This window comes from Dermacentor silvarum, chromosome 7 (assembly GCF_013339745.2).
Source record: "Dermacentor silvarum isolate Dsil-2018 chromosome 7, BIME_Dsil_1.4, whole genome shotgun sequence".
NCBI lineage: Eukaryota > Metazoa > Arthropoda > Arachnida > Ixodida > Ixodidae > Dermacentor > Dermacentor silvarum.
Window position 1 is genome coordinate 4,225,543 of NC_051160.1, and position 22,680 is coordinate 4,248,222.

The 22,680-nt window shown below is 47.9% G+C and overlaps 1 long non-coding RNA gene across 1 annotated transcript in view; it reads right to left on the reverse strand.

Moving 5' to 3' along the window:
- LOC119457456 (uncharacterized) overlaps positions 1-22,680 on the reverse strand; it is a 233,798-nt gene that overhangs the window by 132,509 nt on the left and 78,609 nt on the right. The window contains exon 2 of the long non-coding RNA XR_005193269.2: positions 7,034-7,151. This is a non-coding gene — a long non-coding RNA (uncharacterized LOC119457456). The remainder of the gene's footprint in view (positions 1-7,033; positions 7,152-22,680) is intronic.

Genomic DNA, 22,680 nt, shown 5'->3' on the forward strand with positions numbered 1-22,680 from the left:
GTCATTGGGTGGTCAGTCCTAAAGCTGATGGTAATAGCTCTTTCTGGGACAACCGCAGCACCGGACGAACACTGGAGGTTTGTGGAACCATCAGTATAAATATGTACAATGTCCACATACCTCTCGTGCAAAAGATGCAGAGACAGTTGTTTCAGCACAGGCAACGACAACTCAGATTTCTTCCTGATTCCTGGTACGCTGAGATGTAATGTTGGGCTAATAAGACACCAAGGGGGTATCGATGGCTTAGATGTGGCGGTGAAGCCCGAGGGAAGTTTGTCGTTGTACTTGACCATAGTTTTAGAGAACTACGCTTGGCGAATATTTATTTATGAATCTTATTTATAAATAAAATTTACAAAAAGCTACTACACACAGGGAGCATTTGCAATTAAAACAGAAACAACAAGAAAAACAAAAGGAGGGGTGGGGGGGTGGGGGAGGGGGGGGGGTGAAGGGAATGAGAACATATTTACACCTGCTCTCGACTCCCAATTTTCCTTTATTGCTACAGCGTTGTGCGGAAACAAGCAATGTGACTTTGTTGGTTCCAAACGCCTATGAAAAAAGGCATGTTTCAGCAAATTTGTGGACACTGAGCTGCTCTGGCAAGGCAACGCAGTGTGCTGGTGAGTTTACCAATTCTGAACTATTCGGGGTATGGCGAATATTTCAAGGCGAGGCGACTTGCGAGACGAAGAAACCTATTCCAGAAGGAGATCGACGGCTGTGGCTAAACAGAATAAGTCGTACGCATTCAGTATTTCATGAGAATCACACACACACACACACACACACACACACACACACACACACACACACACACACACACACACACACACACACACACACACCATAAGAAGCCAATCGGGCCCATCGGTTCCATTTCTTCTCGTTCATATAAGAACAATGGTAACTGCAACACCACGCTACCCAGACAAACTGCATATATCTGCGTTACATTACGCGTGTCATGCAGTGCATTCCCGGCCGTCACCATGGGTAAGCCGCGGGTACAGCGCACGGCAGAAGAGGCTGTCGTACGCGAACGTAAGCGCGAGCGCGATCGTGCCCGTAAGGCCGATCCCGTGTATCGGCAACGGCATGCAGTTCGTGAAAGTGTGAGTGTATGCGTGTAATCAACGGATACATGATCTAAAATAAATGCTATGCAACTTAACTAAATGTGTCTTCGTTCAACTTCAACGTTCAAAAAATACAAACCTAAACAAGCAATCAAATCACATATGCATCGCATCGGGTCGCTCAGCATTTCTTGGGTTCGTTGCGTGGTCGTTGGCTTTGGACTTTGACATTGATTCAGTTTGCATGGGCGAAAGCTTCGCGTTCAACCATCTTTCTTTAAGAAAGGGGCTTTGATTGTTTACGCGAGCGCTGTTTTTACGCGAGAGCTTGCCAGACCGTGCGAGAGCACCGTTTTGCGCGAGATGGGCAGGAACACCGTCAATCTACTGCTCTAGTAACTTTTTCTTTTTGTTCAAGCATTCGATTGTTCTTTATAAATTGGAAGAAATGATAAATTAGGAATTCTGAATCTAAAATGCGACGTCATGAAGCCATGCTTTCTACAGTAACGAAGCGACTCCCTGCATAGGCCACGACCAGTCAGACGACTACCATCCGACAACATTTTCTCCTCCGCAATCCGGTTGAAACCGTGAGAAGACGCGCGATATTTACCCCTGTAGTTAAGCCCGAAGCGCCCGAGGCGGCAAATTTCAGCTCGACGTCTATGTTCTCTTTGCCACGAGCGCACGTCGGTAGGGCCATTCCACACTGATACAACCAGGATTCACCGAAGAAAAAAGAAATAGTAAAACAGGGGTTGGGGTTTTGTCGCGGATAGGAAACGACTCAGGCGGAATAAACGTGAAATACAACATCGGGAAACCTTGGTGCGTGGTGAGAACCCTGCTGCTTCATTGTACTCACCACAACCAGAGTTGGCTGTCCCTTCTGTTTCTGCGTGCTTTCTGTTTCGCGGCCCCACCTCCCAGGGCAGCGCCGACGGTCAGGATTAGGAGAATCCACGGCCGCGTGCCCCGCGCTTCGCTAACCGCGAAAGCCGTCCACGATAGAAGGACGGTTTCGAAACAGGGTAAACGCGGGTTCAAGGTCCCAAGCACGCGGTATTGAGTTGTGCTGAAACAAACGCGTACCACATCGACAGAGGTAGTAAGGATTCAATGATGACCGCTGGAAGCTTCCCTTCTGGTTGGTTCAGCTATCCGTCTTGAACGAGGGGAGTTAGGCGGCGTCCGCTCCAGTTGTCCTTCTGGCAGAATCTATAACAGCCACATTTAAAAGTATATTTATCGAACAGGCCTGACTGCGTGAGCAAAGGGAGGATGCCAAAGAAGTTTTGAGGCCCGATGGTAACCATAATCAGAGTTGATGGCTCCAAGGAATGCTTGTGCAGCGCGAACAAGACGAGCGCCCGAGTTATGAACACATGAACACGGACGACACGCGCTAGACGATGAACACGTGTCTGCGTGTGCGCGGGCTCTTCTCGTGTAGTGGTGAAACATCGTGGAGGACAAAAAATCAAAGGTAGCAAACGACATGAAGACACTGCCTTTGTATCATCGCGCTGTTTCACCTGGTCACCCAGTGCACCGAATCGCCCAACTTTCGTTGCGTCTACTCTTCTCCTGCGTCCGTCTTGTTTGCGTTACACTACTATTACAAGATGGCATACCAGCAGGACCGCATCGCAATCTTGGTTTACTCGAAGGAATCTGTGCGGAAATTTCAAATGTGACTCCACTTACGTCGTACGCTGTGTCTAAAATGACCGTATAGCTTCAGATATCGCTGCACACAACTGCGCGCGCCGACGAATTGCGACGAAATGCTCACTTTAAACGACCCTTGTGGGCGGGCCCAAAACCTCACCGTGCAGCACGTGGCTGACGAGCAGGGGCAATAAACGCGGTATTAGAAACCTGCCCTCAATTACACCGGTTCCACAGCGCAGCATGAAAAGAGCAAGCGAACACAAGAACGGAAGAGTACAATGGAGCAGGGCTTGGAGCAGGCCGGAAACAAACGGGTAGGACGCGACACGTGCATGCCGCTAGAGGGCGGGCGAAGCAACCAAGCGCGATGCGAGCCCGCGACCCGCAAACGCGTGGTTGCCGCGACCATGGGGAGAAACAGATTTGCCGCGCGTTTAAATACAATGCGTCGCAGCAATCCGGTGCACGCGGGAGGTCGGCTGAAACAGGGGAATCGAGGAACCGTTGTATGTGCGCGAGGGAGGGGGGTTGGGGAAGGGTTTCCGAGGGAATGGGGAGAATGTGCAAGGCCTGAGGTATATCAACGCTGTGCAGGACTTGCAACCGACTGCGGAGGACTCTCCAGGCCCTGAGGGAGTGTATCCAAGAAGGAGAGGGATTTCTGGGCCAAGGCACGACATGGAAAGGGCTGCCGCGTTGAGAAAGGAAATGGCCATGGGAAGTAATGGTGTTGGGAAAGCAGGATCGTCTCGAGGGAAATAAAAGGGGAGAGATGAGGGAAGACAGTGAGGGTTTGTGGGCAAAAAGGCGCCGTGGGAAAGGGTTCAGAGTGACGAGGAAGGGAAGAAAGGGAAATGACTAAGAGAAGCGAGGTTGTAGGGAAAGCAGGAACGAGAGAGTAGTGCAATCTGCTGCGGTCCTCCCTCTATTACGTCCGGATAATCCCCCCCCCCCTCCCAAACATGCACGCGCGTGCCTCAGATATCTCGGCACGCCGACGCGGGAAAAGCTTAGCGGCTGCGTTTGTAAGAGGCGCGGACGCTCTCCCTTTTCGGGGCTCTTGCGTTCTTCGCTGCCGAGACACGTGGTAGTTCGAACGACACGGCGAGTAGAAGAGCGAGAGGCAAGCGGCAAGGGTAGTGCGACGCGTGGAGGGCATACACGCAGACAAGGCAGAGGCACAAGCTCGGCTGAACGGGAGTGCGTCGTGGATAAAAGTGAATGGGATGTCGTGTTTATGGGAGCGAGATTAGGCCTCCCACTGCATCTCGGGTCGGTGCTTACCGCTATAGAGCTCCCTCGCCGAAAAGAAGGCGGGGAGGCGAGCGTGTGTCGGGGATTTGCGGAAGAGAGTACAGGCTTCACGATTTTCAGTGCGCGCACGAGGCGGGATATTTATACGCGCGATCCCATATATATACAGGACAGGACACGACGAGTGCAGTAAAACGCAGGAGAGCGAATAATAGGCAGCAATATAATGCGCATCAGTGCCGGCGTGCACTCGTTCCGTGCATTATAGTGCATATATCGTAAAGCTCGACTGTCAATAATGGAGCGATTGTCAGCCTGTTTTGACGCGTCAACCTTTACACGACGGACTCCCATGTTTTTGGTATACGAGGGCTGTTTAAAGAGAAACGAACGATGCATTTACAGCTTATGTCGCATTTGTTTCCCCCCGCTTATATGCTTGGATTGCTGCACAAAGAACATCTTCCATAAGGCATCCAGGTTGTAAGTGTTAAATAAAGATGTATTTTTTTCCTCTGTAAATTCCGCAACGTCAAACACGAATAAAAGAATGGTGGTATCATAGAAAAGTGGTTTCGTATTTCAATGGCAACGTAATACCAAATATTTTCCTTTCCATTTCTTCTTCTTTTTGTGTGTGTGTGTGTGTTCACGCACATTCTTTGAGAGCTTTTAAATTTCTAGGCCCGTATTTATTGATTTGTTTGTACGCTCGGCCTCCCAAGAACGGGCAATTGCAAATAACGAGAGACAAGTTATGAGTTATTAGTAGTGAAGCAGCTGAACAATGACAAGCAATTCCTAAACGTACAAAAACCGTTGTGAATTCGGGGCCATTTATTGCTGATTGCAGCGGAAACAGGCCTACGAACTTCAGCTCCGTCGTGGAACGTTAGGTCGAAGTGAGATACTAGGGGTGTTAACAGACTGGCAAAGCTTGTAATTAGTAATAAAATTGAAAGTTCATTTGCTTGAGTGCCTTGCACTTGCGTATTAGAAGTTTATTACCGTATCGGGAAAGCAAAGCGCTGCAAGCGATAGCAGAGCAAGTTAAATTAAATATTGAATTTCAGGGTTTTACGTGCCAAAACCACGGCATGATTTTGAGGCACGCCTTAGTGGGGGACTCCAGAATAATTTCAATCACCTGCGGTTCTTGAACGTGCATCAAACGCTCGGTACACCGCGTTTTTATATGTCGTCCCCGTCGAAATGCGGCCACCGCGGCAGGGATTCGATACCGTGGCCTCGGTCTTAGCAGCGCAACACCAAAGACACTAAGCCACCATGGCGGGTAGCCGAGCTCGTTTTCGCGTGTGTGCTCTTCCCACAACTTCCACCACAACCTATTTGCTATTTACTAATGGGTAACTGGAAGCTGCGATCAACATTAAAGTTCACCATTCGGTGGGCCCACCGCCACTGGTTCGAGAGCCATTTAAGTTTTCAGTTTATTTCTTTCGTAAGTGGAATACATGCTTACATTAAATACAAGTGTTCTATACGCTCACAGTGAAATCGGTTGAACGCCAGTGCGATCTCTGCTGATGTGCCTTTGTGTATTAGTTGATCAATTTTCATAAAGACGCTCTCCCCGTCGCCATGACAACGCTTTCTGTTATTCGTATGCGTACGTACATTTAAATACATAGCGTCTGAACTGGTTGCGAACGGCACCCAAGCTACCTACTGCTATGCGAAAAGGAGTAGCCGTCATCAGTACAGGATGACTGCATCTCTCTTGTTATTGTCAATAAAGAAAACTGTAAAACCATCATGATCGCCGAAGCAGGCTTCTCCACATATGCACAAACATTGCGGAGAAGCCAGTTTTTTCATGAGTGCTTTTTTTTTTTTTTTTTTTTTTTTTGCTTCAGGGGGAGCTACGCACACACGCATGGACATTTTGAGGAGCATGGCCTACAGCTTGTTACCAATAACTGTGGAGGCATTCGCCTTCGCTACTACGAATGCGTGGCGTCAAGTCTTCGGAGCCCTTTTTACAGACATTTGCATAGCACATACCGCTCTATTAAAGAATACGAAACAGAACTTTGTTGCTGGGCTGGTTGGCACGCTGTAGACCAATTTCACGAGCTTAGCTACGGCACCGCTGCAGCAAAGGATGCCGGTAGTGGTAGTCCTTAGCGGACTGAAGGACAAACATGTAGTTTCTGTGCCATTACAAAACCTGCACAGACCTAGATATAGAAAAGCACGGAGGTAATTCCACAATACGAACGTGGCTGCGGCGACGCCATCCCCGCCTCGCCTTAAAATGGAAAATCGCCAATACCATTCTCCTCGACATTTCCCTCAAGGTTGCGTTGAATCCAAGTACAACGGGAAAGTGGCATTATGACGCCGGCAAGAGCGGTACGCACGTGCACTGAATGTGTCGATAGCGTTCTGTTGTTAATGTGCCCTTATATTGTTGCAAAAAGGATAATAATTGAGGTATTATTCGTCTCTTTGCTTCATTGTTCGCTCTTCCTTTCTCGTCGTTGATCATCGCAATAGGTTTATACTTATGTGACATTACAGTATAGAAAGTTATCGTCACGCTGACTGCACAGCTGACAGTGATAAGTTTTCAACTTTCACGAGACGTTCGTTGCTTGATCGAATATACGTTTACTCACGCAAAGCTGTAATTATGCAACAGCTGCTAAAAGTACGAAACACAAGCATGCTTCATTACAAGGAGAAGTAACATGTTTGAATAACGGTAAAAACGTACGGCATTCACTCTGAGCGGGCAAAGAAATGTCAATGCAGAGCATAAGATAGTGACACCTGCACGAACTGAATGTCAACACAAATGCGAGCGGAGTCGAAGACAGATACTTCAGTTCGCTAGAGCAGGCGGCAGTAAAATACCGAATATAAATAGCCATAGCGCCAGCGTATACACACACCCTCCTTGACTGTACGCGCGCACACTACACTGGCTACACCTGGGTATTCTCGTAACGCTCGAGGTGATTAGCAAACATGATTTCAGCAGGAAAACTTACGCTTGTTACGGATCAGTGGAATCCATTTCGGCCATGGTAAGTCATCACCTTGCACGGAACAGTGGACGGCGCGTCATGACGGCGGATTGGCCATGGTGACACCATTCTGCCAGCGCATCTGCACAGTCGTCACCGAAACACATGTCACAACGCACGCATCACTACGAGAAATGTTGTGAGTGTGGCGTCCAACACAGTGCGACAGCGCATAGCCAAGGCGACACAAAACACTCACTGCCAAATCACAGGAACATCAGAATTCACAGGAGGAAACATAAGTCGCAACGCAAGGGAAGGACTGTGGTGAAGCCATTCTCTACAGCCTTCAGGGTGCGATGACGTCGCAAGTGATTGTTTTGACCACGCGCAACACCGGGGCGCGCTGAGAAAATGACCATGGCACAAAAATACGAGAATGCTGTTCGAATACTTTGTGGGGGTTGGGTAATTCTTAAATAGGAACTGAATGATATACGTACACCAACGTAAGCGTGGAGAAGCCACTTCCCATGAGAAAAGACGCTGTGCGTGACGTTTTAGAAAGTGCTTCACCATGCCATAAAGCGTAGGGGCACAGATTAGTTCTTTAGTAACCAACAAAAGAATACTTGAATCTTGGGATATGCATCGAAACGCCGCACGAATCAAACCCACAGCGTATGCGACGTCCTGCAGGAGCGGGTGACGTAAGATCTCCACGGAAGTGACGTCATGTGTAACAGAAGCAGCCGGTGCATCTCCGTATGAACCTCAGAATAGCGGGTTCACAGCGTTTGGCGCATCGCCCGAGCGAGGAGTGGAAAGACGAAGTCTGAACAAATTTACGATGTATGTCCGATGTCCGGACTAGTTAATGTACTTTTGTATGATATCCACATGGTTTCCAAATAAATCACTCTCATGTGACTTTAGTTTACTGGCTTTTGCACACACGTCTATACCCACTCAGCGGCAATCACTGTGCCTCTGGAGTTCGATGGACGCCGACAGCAACTTCTTCCATGTTGCTTCATATGAGAGCATCATGCACGTCATCACGTGCAGCGACGACGTGATCTCCGCCGATGTTGAATGAGAAGCGTACCATTTTGACTTTCATAAGTGTTCCGATTGTGTTTCGCAATGCCACCAACGGCTTTCACAGATATACGCCGACCCAGTCATTGACGTCAGTGGAGAAATGCTCTCGCCCCTCGATTCTTGTGAAGGCCAAAAAGGTTTCCAAGTCATCATCGGAGCACTTCTGACATCTTCCCTGACATCTTAAGTGACAAAGAACGCACGTTGGTCCGTACGGAGTCGACACGCTCAGGTCTCTTCAGTACTGTGGATATTGATACACAGTTAACTTCTTCGCGGGACCATATGGTTTCTTCATGTGACTTATGCACGTGACTTCCGCACGTGACTTCCGGTGGCTCCGTATTTCTTCAAACGGTTTTCAAATTACTTCCAAGGATACTACACGACGAGGCGCTGAGATTCGATGCACGTTGAATGTAACCCACTTCTGTAGGAAACTCATCAGCGTATCGATAACTTCTTTACGACGTCCATTTGACCTCCACGCGACCTCCAACGACCTTCGCTCCACGCGATGATTCCCGATGAGTCTCATGGTGGTTGCGCACGGCACAGTTCTCTAAAAGAGCTTCGTACGCCTCCCGTCAACTTCCGCGTGACTTTCGTACGTGCTCCATGCAGCTTCCAGTGACCTTGGCAAGATGATACGATCCGCATCGCCCTTAGAAGAGTCCCACCAAGCAAGGTCGCTCACGATGTTACTTCCGTGTCAGAGTTGCATGCGCCTTCCGTCGACTTCCGAATGACGTCAGTAAAGCCTCCGCACGACTTCTCGCGATCTTCGCAGCAGACGACCTGCCGCCATCACGTGGTTCGACTTCCTTATCCAACACGGCTGTTCGCAGCAGACGACGAATCGCATCTCTCCCTCCTGCCACTGCCGTATCCAACCCGAGTGCGACGTTCGTTGCAGAAGACGACCTGTCGCCATCATCACGTTGTTCGACTTCCTTATCCAACTCGACTGTTATATTCGCAGCAGACGATGAGTCGCATCTTGTCTCTCCTGACTGCCGTATCCAACCCGACTGCGGCGTTCGTTGCAGACGACGAGTCACATCGGCTCTTTTTCTCTCTCGACTACTACCGTATCCAACTCGACCGTCGCATCGCGTCCTCCCAAGTCCCGTATCCAACACGACCTCTTCGCAAAACGTGCACGCCGCACGGTCGGCTGCCGCCCAACGACTGCGGCGCGCACAGTCGAACCGACGTCGACCGCGTCGTCGTCGTCGAACGCCATCGAGTCGACGATGACGACGAGAACGCTGTTGGCTGGCTGGCGCGAGCGCGAACGTGTGCGTGCATGCCATATAGCGAAGCAGCCGAGTTTAGTACACAGAGCACCGCCGCATGTGCCGAGCGGATACTGAAACAGGAGGGCGAAAAGCAAGCACGGCAGGCGAGCGAAATGAAGGCTTTGCCGAGAGCGCGCGCACTCGCCCGCCGCCGTAAGCTGCTCGGAAAACGCAGTCGGTACATATTTGTCTCTCGGAGAGGCATTATTTACATATTTGTACAGAGGGACGACGACGACGAAAAAAATAAAGAGAGCAAAAGTTAACAAAGACAGTGGAATAAAGGGACACTAACTCGGCACTCTATATAGGACAGTACGGAACGACGACGACGATGTGGACGAACAGAAGGAGAGAGAGAGAGAGAACTGGGGAGATTTCCCGCTAGTGTGTTGTATGTACACGAACGGTTCTCTTCTCGGACTGCGCTATAGCGAGCAAACCAGCGAGTGTAGTACGGTTCGCTCAGCTGCTGAAGCTCCAAAGCAGCGAGGAGCGCGCGGAGAGGTGATGCTGCGAGCAAATATGTTTCATATGCGGGAGATAAAAAAGGAGGGAGAAACCAGACCTCGTCATAGACTGAGAGAGAGGTTGGTGGAGAGGGGTTGGAGACGGCCAAAAGGGGTCGAAGAGAAACCAGAGAGGCGACTGGTGAATCCCCCTTTCCCTCTCTCTCTTATGCCCTCGTCCTCTCTCTCTCTCTCCCCTTGCCTCGTCGTCCCGGCGCCATTTGCAGAACGTGTACGCGCGGACGGTTTGCGAGCTAGACAACGAAAGAACGACCGAACGGCGGGAGAAACGGAAGCACTTTGGCTGCGCACGCGCGATGCGGCGGACTGCTGTGTACACATGTAGACACAACTGCATGCGAGCGTGGCGCGAGTTGGACGCACGGACTGCGCGAGCAGCAGCAGCTCATAAGAAAGAAAACGAAAGATGAGTCTGCGATCGAAAAACAACGAGCTGGCGACGCTCTTTCCAGGATTTCGGGCTTTTTTTTTTTTTTTTTGCAGTGACAGATGTTGAGAATTGTTCGATCGACTTTAGGGGCTTCTACTGCAGGTACCATCACCACGCCGCCTTGCTTCCTTGGCTACGCAGACGAAGTCACTGGAAAGAAGCCTCGCAGGTCCCCACGGGACTTCAGTGACTATGCCATAGCATTATGAGAACCTATCATTCTATTCAAGGCAAGATGTATGCACTGAAAGATAAGCAGCGTAATATCATCAGCAATTTCGATGATATAGTAAAAGCAGCGAAATAATTCTACACTGACGTGTACAGCAAGAAGACCAGTCACGCTACCGTCATTCGAAGTAGCCAAGAACAGGATACAGAGACTGCTTCTATCACTAGCGATGAAGTTAGAAGGGCCTTGCAAGACATGACCAGGGAGAACGCGGAAGGAGAAGACGGAAAAACAGTCGATTTAATCATTGATAGAGAAGACATGTTTGAAAAGCTTGGCGCCCTTTATACGCAATGCCTCACCACTTCAAGTGTATAGGATAACTGGAAGAATGCCAACATTATACTAATTCATAAGAAGGGAGACGTTAGAGAATTGAAGAATTGAAGGTCCATTACCTTGCTTTCAGTGTTGTATAAAATGTTCACCAAGATAATTTTCAATATAATCAGAGCAACACTTGACTTCAGCCAACCAAGAGAACAGGCAGGCTTCAGGAAGAGATATTCTACGATGCATCATATCCATGTCATCAACCAGGTAATAGAGAAATATGCGGAGTACAATCAACCTCTCTATATGGCTTTCGTAGATCACGAAAAAGCATTTGATTCAGTAGAGATAGCAGCAGTCATAGACGCACTGCGAAATCAAGGAGTATAGGAGTCATACGTGAATATCTTGGCAAATATCTACAAGGATAGCACAGCAACCTTGGTTCACCACAAGAAAAGTAGAAAGATACCTATCAAGAAAGGGTTCAAGCAAGGAGACAACCTCTCCAATGCTATTTACAGCATGCTTAGAAGTATTCAAGCTCTTAGACTGGGAAGGCTTAGGAGCAACGGCGAATATCTCAGCAACCTTCGGTTTGCAGATGACATTGTCCTATTCAGCAACAATAGGGACAAATTACAGCAAATTATTGAGGACCTTAACCGAGAAAGTGTAAGAGTGGGGTTGAAGATTAATATGCAGAAGACAAAGGTAATGTTCAATAGCCTGGCAAGGAAACAAGAATTCAGGATCGCCAGTCAGCCTCTACAGTCACAGGATTACGTTTATAGGTAAGTTACTCACAGGGGACCCTGATCATGATAAGAAAATTTACAGAAGAATAAAAATGCGTTGGAGTGCATACGGCAGGCACTGCCAAATCCTGACTGGGAGCTTACCACTATGGTTGAAAAGAGAAGTGTACAATCATTGCATTCTACTTTACAGAAGAATAAAAATGCATTGGAGAAAAACGGGGACAGCCGATTTCTAATTGGCATTAAGAGAAAAAAAATGGAGCTGGGCAGGCCATGTAGTGCGTACGCTGGATAACCGGTGAACCATTGGAGTTGCATAATGGGTGCCAAGAAAAGGGAATCGCAGTCGAAGACGGCAAAAACTAGGTGGGGTGATGAACTTACAAAATTTGCAGGTGGAAATTGGAATCCTCTAGCTCAAGAGAGGAGTAATTGGAGATCGCAGGGAGAGGACCGTCCTGCAGTGGACACAAAACTAGGCTGCTGATCATGACAGTGATCATTAAATTATCTACTGATATCGGCACGACTTCTTCAACGTCATGGTCATCTGAGACTTACGTCATTGCGATCTGTTCAGCTGCTGCCTACGTGTCTACGTCAGTTGTGCTAAACCAAAACACAAGCGCACAGCGACTACTTCTTGATGGTCGTTCTTGAAAACGACACACATCTCATAGCTATCGCTAATATACCAGGTAGCTTTCGATCTAAGTTATCTCCCCACATTTACAATTATTATCGCTATATATCCGCGCACACATACATAGACCGATGCGAACAACGTGTATCGCTTTATTACAACCACCACTATATAAAGCCCAATGTGGTGGAGAGCATTGCGCTATCCACCGCACCCTAGAGTTACTGTATGTATATAAATTGCTATACATACATTTAGAAGAGCCTACAGGCTCTGCTAAAGGGAGCCTATACAGTCACCCTAGCGCACCCATGCGCCCACCGCCACTCCTTCGTCCCGTGCCTCTCTATGTCACATCACTCCGCTGCTCCTCCTTTCCCGCACGGTCTCCACGCGTATCCAGATAGTTATCCCGTCGAGGTCACACCTGTAAAGTTATACCGCAATGATTTAACATCCGTGCGTGAAACATACATCATGGCTAACTAATAACAGGATCGGCCCACACGTGTAATTCAATGAACTAACTTCGGAATCACCAGCGTTACAAATGTTGCGTTGCAACAAAATGGTCCATCGGGCTAGTTGATTGATTTGCATCTTGTAAACGTATATCGTCTTGAAAACTGTCTATCATTGTGCTTAAGAAGTTTTCAAGTTGCGTTGCAAACCCACGTAGCGAACCCGATTTTGACATGCATAGTTCTATCACAATGAGAAAGATCTGCCTATTCGTACCCAGGATTCGATCCGGTACCCACCAACGTTCGGTTCCAGTAACGTTGGTGTTAGCTCGAAATAGAGTCCCAAGGCACCCAACACAATGACCGGGCTGCAACGTTGGCGACAATGGTACTCCTAACGGTACCCACCAACGTTCGGTTCCAGCAACGTTGGTGGGTATCGTTGGAGGTACCGTTGTCGCCGCCGTTGCAGCCCGGTCATTGTGGTGGGGCCCTTGGAACTCTATTTCGAGCTAACCGATGCGAGTCTAACAGCTCGTACTACATCGCGCTTTTGTTATTAGTGTCCCTGCTTCCAATGCGGGCGAAACCGAATTGTGTATTTCAGATTGTGCACGGCGAGAGAGAGAGACACGCATCGCGCGCCGGCTTCCGAGAGCGAGGGTGACGTGGCGTCGTGGCCATGTCCCCTCGCCTCACGCAAAACCTGGCGCGCTATAGCTGCAGCAGGTGTTCCCTTTCGCCCGCTCTGCTCCGTCGAAGCGCGCTCGTGACGTGGCGTTGCAGCCAATGGGGATTTAGGTGCCGTTTCTCAGCTACAGACTACAGACGCCGGCTTTTTCGCTCAATGGGCCATTTGACGCTTTAACACCAAAAAGCGATAAGGCACGGAGGGTCTGAGTGAAAGAAGCGATACAAAGCAGTGACTAAATGCACACAATACAGTGAGAACTGCCGTATCGTTATTTCAAATACCGAACAGAGACAAAGTGCGAAACGAGAAAGAAAGATACAATAAACCGCACGAATAACCTTAATAAGAAGCAAAACAAGGACCGAGGCTGCCATGCGGAGGGACACTTTCAAATCACTCGTAAAGGGAAGCGTGCGCACGAGCTTTTCCAGAGTGTGTGCGCAATACGCGCAGGGAGGCGCGGGTACGGTGTTCCAGAGGTGCCCCCGAGCGGCGAGTTGGGTTTCGATTGAATCCGCTGCAGGCGAGGCCAGCGCAATGAAGAGGAGCACCGAGGGTGGGGAGGAGGAGGTTACGGTACACATTGCTTCTGCGAGGCCTGCATGTCGCCGCTCATGTTTGCGGTCGCGTGACTCACCGGCTCGTGCAAACGCGCGACAGTCCGTCTCCGTGGCAAGGACGAAGCATCTGGTGCTCGAGAGGCCACGGGACCGTACGTGTTTGCCTCTCTCTTGCTCTATTTCCGACCCTTTCTCTCGTGTTTGCGTGTGTCATACTTGCTAGTGGCAAGCGCTTTCAATCACGTAACACAAAGGAAGAGGAACACACACAAACACAGAGCGCTGCGCTGATACGATCACATAATTAAGTAAAGACTGGTCAAACCGTATTTGTGTGCTACAGTTTTAAGCAATCGTACTTGAGCCAAATGAGAAACTCGAACTGGGAAATCTTTTGAGCCCCCCTCCACTCCCCCCCCCCCCCCCTTTTAATACACATAAAGGATTAAAGTTCGCCGAAATGGCCTGGAAGGCGCCACGTCACCATAACGTCACGCGTGCAGTGAACCTATTCGGGCACGAAAATGAAAAAAAAAAGGGGGGGAGGGGGGGGGGGCTTAGCCATATACCTTTTCCGGCTAATACGCCCAACCTTTTTCTGCACTCAAAATAACCCGCTGCGCGGTGGCTCAGTGGCTACGTGGTGTCGCGCTGCTGAGCAAGAGGTTGCGGGTTCAATTCCCGGCGCCGCATTCCGATGGGAGCTAAATGCAAATACGCTCGAGTAACGTGCTTTGGGTGTGCGTTAAAGCAACCCCAGGTGACCCAAAATTAATATCCCGGGGTCTCCACTGTACGACGAGGCATGACTCCTGCACCAAATAACTCTAGTCCACCACGGCCTTCACAGTAATTACTCACTGTGAAATCTCAGAAGGATAAGCCATTTAACTGCCAGAAATAGCAATCACCCAGTCTAAGCTCATTTGTTGCTCCTTTTAAGTGCTCCTTTGTTGGCAAAGCTGGATTCAGATGTTCCACGTCGCTGTTTCAACAGTATTTCTCTAATCTGTGAGCACATGTTGTACCCAAGAAAAATAGGAATAAAGTTTGTGATTCCTTTTTTTAAAATCGTACTAAAGAAAAGGTTGAGTGCCTTTACAATAATAGCACCAACTCCTTTTCACGTAGCAGCTCCTTTGTTCATACCTTCACTCATACAATGTCAATGGAACCTGAGCTCTCTCGTTCGCTTAGTTATACAGCTATGTCGGTGCATACTTATCCACACAGGCTCGCGTACGTGTCGACATCAAGGATACAAATTTTGACGGTAACGAGTGACACGATCAACGGACACGACCCGCCTTTATACAGTATAATACGTGTATTGCCAAAGCACACACAAACCTGTGCGGAGCGTCCGAGCGCGGTTCTAATCATTGTAGTGCACGCAGTGACCGCCAGAAGACAGCACCGGCACTGTTAAAGGTCTCCTTTGTGTCTGCTCCGTCGACAGGCCGTCGCTTTGCACGCCAGCCAAACAACTCGACAGGCCTTATCGCTCTTATTCCTCTTATCGCCGCGACCTTTCCGCATCGCTCCAGCGTTCGGTTTCCCGTGGCCTTTCCCTTTCGCGCCGCGCGACAATCGGTTTCGCTGGCAATCGCCGTTTTAAGTGCTTCCTCGTTGCGACGGAGACACGTCAAGCCCCATGGCGGCAGTAATAAACAGACGGGCATTGGCGTTCTATCGGGTAAAGCTCTCCCATGCTGTTTAACTTCCAGAAATCCCAAATACCATACCACATAAAGGATAATTTGAACAACTTTTTTAAGCTTCATTTCTGGCCATAGAGACTATTCATGCCGAGGAAAACGAAGAAATATTATTTGAGTTGTAACGTAATGAGTATCGTAATTGGTTAATTGGCAATCGGTTTTCCGAATTAACCACAACTGAAACTTAACTCCATCATATAGACCCTTTTGATCGGGCAGTTCACTCACTGTACACAGATGGCGCTTGCTCCACGCCTAGCCATTTGCTGCCTGAAAACCCGTCGCGTCGCCTCCGCGGCAGTTCGATTTCCAGTCGCCCTCTTACAGAAGTGGTATGAGAAAACGCTCCTGTACTTAGATTTAAGTACACGGTAAAATAGCATACACAATGAAGCATGCAAAAAACGTGTACCGCTCGTTAACGGCGCTCACTAGCACTGCTTTGCTCTAGCTACTGTCATTCGAGGTTTTCGTCGTCCTTGTTTCTTTGCGCCATAGCTCAATAAAAAAATGTCTAATCATCATCCAACTCAAACCACGGTTTCAATTGAGTGAAACAAACTTGCGATTATGTTTTACCAAAGGCAAAATTCCCGGAAAAATATGACGTCAGATAGCACCGAATTTTTATTAGGCAAATCGATCGCGCTTGCCAATATATTCTGCTGGTCTTCACTAATATCCAACCCCAATTCACTGAAACTCAGTTACTCACCGAGGCTCGCAGTCACACATTAGGTATGGGTCACTAGCAAGTACGGCAACATGGGAGTGATTTACGTTTATGTTACGTATTAATCTGTCAAGCTGAACGTTTCGTCTTGAGCCACAATGTAAATGAGTGACGAACAATATTACGTCTTTTTATTGAGCTACTATACAAAACTTCAAAACAGGGATGTTTTAAGCTCGGAACCCGGCATAAGCACAAACGCCACTGTCACACCAACGAGCGATAATAAATAATAAATAAATAAATAAATAAATAAATAAATAAATAAATAAATAAATAAATAAATAAATAAATAAATAAATAAATAAATAATAAATAAATAAATAAATAAATAAATAAATAAATAAATAATGTAGAGGCATCGCATCAAAAAACGTATACTTTACCTTCTTTCAGGGGTTTTACGTGCCAAAACCAGTTCTGATTATGGGCACGCCGTAGTGGAGCGCTCCGAATTAATTTTGACCACCTGGGGTTCTTTAACGTCCACTAAAACGCAAGCACGCGGGCGTTTTTGTATTTCGCCTCCATCGAAATGCGGCCGCAGCGGCCGGGATTCGATCCCGCGATCTCGTGCTCAGCAGCGCAACGCCTTAGCTGACTGAGCCACCGCGGCGGGTAACGTCTACTGAACCAAAGACATGAGTACCTGTGGCTTACAACCCATTGTCAATGAATAAAAAAAAAAAGAACTATGAGTGAGTGACAGTAGCATTGATTTCATGCAGCGGCTGAAAGTACCGCTGTGTATTGGAGAACAATTTCTCGCCCTGCCTTCTATAGTACGCGCACCCTATACGACAGTGCTTGTAGCATTTGGACAAGGCGTAACCAGCTCGGAAGGATGGATATGCAACATTTACACGCCTTCTGAAACTTTGGACAAAGATTCGTGCCGTTCCCGCAGTCAGCGTCGGCGACAAGCGCCGAACCGGCGGCTTCATGCGCTGCCATTGTAAACAGAGTCAGCGGAGGCCTGCTGAGGGAAGCAATGGACGCGTCACCACGTGATCAAACATGGCGCCACCCACGCGGTGCAACGCACGTGGCTATGCACACACTGTGTATACACATGCCTTTCACATATCGCTGCATGTCTTTCTAGATGCTCAAAGTTTGCATCTTTTTGTTTTATGTGCATGTTTCATTTTACAATGTTAAATTTGGACATTCACCTGACGAAAACATCTGACGATGACATTGATCTTAGTGTTTATTTTTTGAGGTTTTCTTAATAAAAAAATTACACTGTTTTTTTTTTTTTTGCATGTTAATACAAAATGAACACGTAAATATGCGCTTTCGATGGGATGTCGTGCTGAATGCATTTCAAAAAGAAATAAAAATAATTAGTCATTAGCTACAGAACTAGCTCCACGCTGAAACAAGCCCCGAGAATAAAATTGCGTTTCGTTGCTTGAAACAAGATGGCGTCGCGGCGGGCTGCCACCCCGGGCGCCACTGTAGCTATAGTGCTGTTTGGTAGAACTAAAACATTTGCGCCAGTCATGCCTAGATGTTATGAATCTCGTGGCACGATTCTAGACGAATTTCAACACATTATTGAGGTAAGTCTGATGAGAGCTCCAAATTGGTGACGTAAATTTGAGTTGAGTACGGATGAACAATGTCCTTGTAAGGACGCTTGCGTCCTTACAGGGACAGTGTTCCTTGTAAGGACAGTGTTCCTTGTAAGGACAGTGTTCCTTGTTCCTTGTATCCGCAAGCGTCCTTTAAGGACGCTTGCGGATAGATTAGGGTGACGTTGACTTTATCAAGCCGAGATATTTTGAACAGTCATGCAGCGGCAAGTTTTAAGATGTGGTCATACCACATGAAATGGCTCGAGACAGCCATCGCCGGTAGCGATTTGTATCAGCTGTTGTCAGAACCGAAGAGTTAAAGAAATACTGATAACTGTTGTTATTTTGCTTCTATAGGTAAACACACATAGCCTGCATTTAGAACATTTTAGTACGGTTAGCCAGCGCGAACACCAGTTCGCTATTGGCACCACTGGTGGGTGCCAGGGAAAAGACGGGATTGATAGGCATGACAGATTGGTCACGTGGTCTTTCGTAGCTTCTGGGGCTACTTTCCCAGTCAGCCAAACAATTATTCAATCAATCAATTAATCAGTGAGAGAGCTACCCCTGATGATGAAATGTGTAATAACGAATAAAATTTTAAATAAGCGGGTGCGAAAACACCTTATTCGTGAAAAAAAAATCTTTCCAATAAAGGGGATAGGCGAAAGGAGGAAGTTACGCATGTTACAGGAATCAATTACAGGAAGTTACAGGAATCAATCAATGAAACTACAGATCGATCAATCAACCAATCCATCAATTAATCAAGCGTGCCTCAGAAGAATATAAATCCAGCCAGTCCATGCAGCTATGCGCACAAGCCCACAAGGTTTAGTAAATCACTAGACTCGTAAAACCAAAAGAACTGGTATAGTCAGCGTAATTTCTTCTTGCTCCGCACTTCCCAGTCAGGCAACGTAGGCCAGCAAAAAAAACAACTTCAGGAGTTTCATCTCATTAAAGCGCGCGTGCATAATTCGCTCTTATGCCATGCAGCGTGCTATGGCAGCACGAAACCAAAAGAAAAACCGAGTGAGAGTGCGTGAAAGAGAGAGAGAGAGGGCATCTACTGCAGCGCGTGGCAATTGAATCAACCTTCCCTATACGCACTTCGATAAGCCCCTCACACAGTATACAGAAACCTTGCCGCAAAAGAACGGAACGCGTAACAAAAAAAAAAAAAAATGATTTAACGAGAAAAAGGAAAGTGAGCTTCCCAGCAAGGCTCTCCCACTGGGACGCAGGGACGCGCGAAAGCACGCAAGAGAAGCGCGACAAACTTTGTTGCAGGTCTCGCGTCTTTCTTTCTCTCTTTCTTTCTTTCTTGCCCCCAAGTTCTGTCTCGCTGCGTGGGCAAACTGACTCGTTTTACTTTTCCCCTAAGCTTTCCTATCCGCGCATTCTTCTTAACGTGCATTCTTTCTTCTCTCCAATTTTTATTTTGCTTGTTGTTGCCGTTGCCGGTTCAGGCATAGCCTTTCCTAAAGAGCCTGTTAATTTGTACTGCAACTCGCTCTCCCTTCCTCAACTCCGTCCTCCGGGGTCTCGCCCCCCACCACCGCTGGAGCTGCGACGAGCCGTTCCGATGCACAGCCAGCGAGCAAGCGAGCGGGCGTTCGCTAATTAAAGTCATTACATTAGAGAGACCGCCTCTCTTCTCTCGCCTTCTAATTTTCTCTCTTCTCAAAACCTCTTCGCCGAGGCATGCTCACAACTTCGTCCTGGAAACAAACGGCAGCTCGAGAAACAAGAACAAGAAAGAAAGAAAGAAAGAAAGAAAGAAAGAAAGAAAGAAAGAAAGAAAGAAAGAAGAAGAAAGAAAGAAAATAAACTAAAGTTATAATAAAGGACCGATCACTGCTATCCCCTCCCCCAGCCCTCTATTGACAACGTTTTGTCGTCATAGTTTTCAAAAAAAAAGAAAGAGTCAAGAAAGAAAGAGAGAGAGAGAAAGGAAGAAAGAAGAGACGAGAAGACCTGTGCAGGCACGATATCACGCTGACGGTGAGAGGAGGTTTGGATGTATACGTTAATAGACAAGAAGAGTGTTGCAGGCGGTGAAATTAAGCACCGGCAATCAAAATAAATAGGAGAGAGCAAAGAAGCAGAAGAAAGATGGCGCTGTAGGAAGTATATATATATATATATATATATATATATATATATATATATATAGAGAGAGAGAGAGAGAGAGAGAGAGAAGAAAACGGCAGGAAGTGCAGGAAATAGACCTTATATGAAAGTAAGGAGAGAAAGAAGAGGCGGAGGACCAGGGACCCAAATGAGCGCTTCGTTCATGAGAATCAGCGCCAGAAGCAGCGCCGCTGCTCCAGCACCGCAGCTGATAAGCCTCCGGGAGGGTTGGGTTGGTGGGTGGTGGTCAGCCGGCTCCTTCTCGCCGCATTCTCGCACTCGCGTGTGCGGCAAACAGATAGAGAGGGCAGCAGAGAGATCCGCACTCTCTCGCAAGGCGGAAGCAGCGACGACATGGGCAGCAGCGAAACGAGGCATAATTAAGCTTTCTTCGTAGTGAGAGCGCGACTCCGCGAGAGAAAGAAAGAAGGGAGAGAGGTTCGCTGTTCGTTCTTTCCACCCAGGAACGAGAAACAAGAAAAAGAAGCCAACGCGTGCACAGCGCACCAAACCGTCGTCGGCAGGCGTACCCCGCAAGCGCGTCCTCCCCCTTCCTAATTCAACCTCTCTCTCTCCCACATTCGCCCGGACCTCTCGCCTGCCTTCTCAGTTACCCGCTCGCTCGCTCGGGCAGCAGCACAGAGAAGCTGCTTTGCCCGGCATTTTTAATTTTGTTATCGCCCGTTAAATCCCGAGCAAGGAGGAGGCGACGGCTCCACTATCTCCCCCACCCCCTGCCCTCCCCGCATGCACCAGTTCTTTCTAGTTCTTCTTCCTACCAGCCAAGCATATCGCTTCTTTTTAAACTCTCTATTTTCCAAGCCTGTGTCGTTCGTTACTTTATACGTTGTGCCCAGTCGTTTCACTTTCCTTCGCTCTCCGAGTTCTAATTTGCGCCGTTCCCTCGCGTCCTGAGGCAGCGGCTGCTGCTGCTGCTGCTACGCGTAGTGCATGCGCGAGCCCTCGAGCCTGAAAGACAGAAAGAAGACAAGAACACAGGAAAAAAAAAAGAGGGGGGGGAGGGGGGAGGAGGAAGGACACGTAAGAAACTTTCTCGCGTGAGGTGAAAGCCTCGCAGCAGCGTAGGAAACGGAGATAATTTAGTGAGAGTCTCCTTCCTGCAGCCCTCCCTCTCCGCCTCGTTCTTTCCTATTTCTTTCTGATGAATTTCCCTTTCGCTTTCTCTCGATCTCGCTCCTGATTGGCTGCTCGGCGAAGACTCGTCTTGGTGCTCCGCGAGAGGCGCGACTTGGGATCCCGTGTCGTCGTTATTGGACTGCTTCCTGCCTCGGCCATAATTACACGGCACGGGGTATGCGAGGGCGAGGGAGAAAGAGACGGGGAGTGCAAGGTTTTTTCTTTTTCTTTTTTTGAATATCCCAGAAGACCTATATGTCTACGAGGTTTTACATTATGGCGAATACTTCATCGCGAAGCGGGCCTCCGCGCCCTACTTATATTCTGTTCATTCGCGCGCAACTAGAGTCTTTTTTTTTTTTTCTTCCTTAACTCTGCACATGACATTCCACTTTGTATGATAAGTTACTTTCTCCCGGAGTCTCTCACTGCGAGAACGGGGAGTGGAGGGGTAGTACAAGCGTTGGAAAATTAAACAGTGACAGCAGGGCGTTGAAGGCTCATTAATTTTCTCTTCCTTGAACTAATCAGTGGAACGCTCTCTTTAACGGGCGTAAATGATCACTGAAACATACACGCAATAGCTATGCTCGGAAGTTCTAGTTCACATCGTTTCTCGTTCGATCTCTAGAGAAGTCGTTCGATGCCTAAGAAGTAACAATACAACGTTTCGTAATAATTTTGTCGAGAGTGGAAGTTGCAGTGAGTGCTTCAGCGTTCTAGAATTAGGGGCACGAGGCATTATAAAGCATACAGAACGCATACATTCTATTATGGCATGTGCGGAGAAGAGAGGATGGGGGGGGGGGGGGGGGGGTTCTAATTTTTACAGCCACAGCCTACTCATCATCATACCATCATCAGCCTAATTATGTCCACTGCAGGGTGAAGGTCCCTCTCAGGAATCTTCAATTACCCCTGTCAGGTTACTTTGGAATAGATACAGTGAACGCAACGTAAATTATCTTCCACAGCTGGCTTAAAATGGCTGAAGAAGAAGAAGTTTATGTGGTGTGGTTTCACGTCCCAAAGTTCGAACTGCGCTACAAAAGACGATGCGAACAGATACAACGCTTATATGGTTTCACCGACAATATTTGTCGCAGACCAATTACTCACAAAGTATTATGTAGACAACCTATAAAAAGCTTATAGTCTATAGATTATCTTTCGACAGCTCCTGGACTTATTACTCAGCAAGTAAGTCTACAAATTTCTACAAACAACCGCTCGGAAGTATATGAATGACAGAAGACGAATAAACATGCAGGCTGGTCATCGAAGCACGCGCGGCTGCACCAGGCTGCGCATAGATATATACAGCAAGCATATAGACTTCCCATATGGAAACCAAAAACAGTGTGAA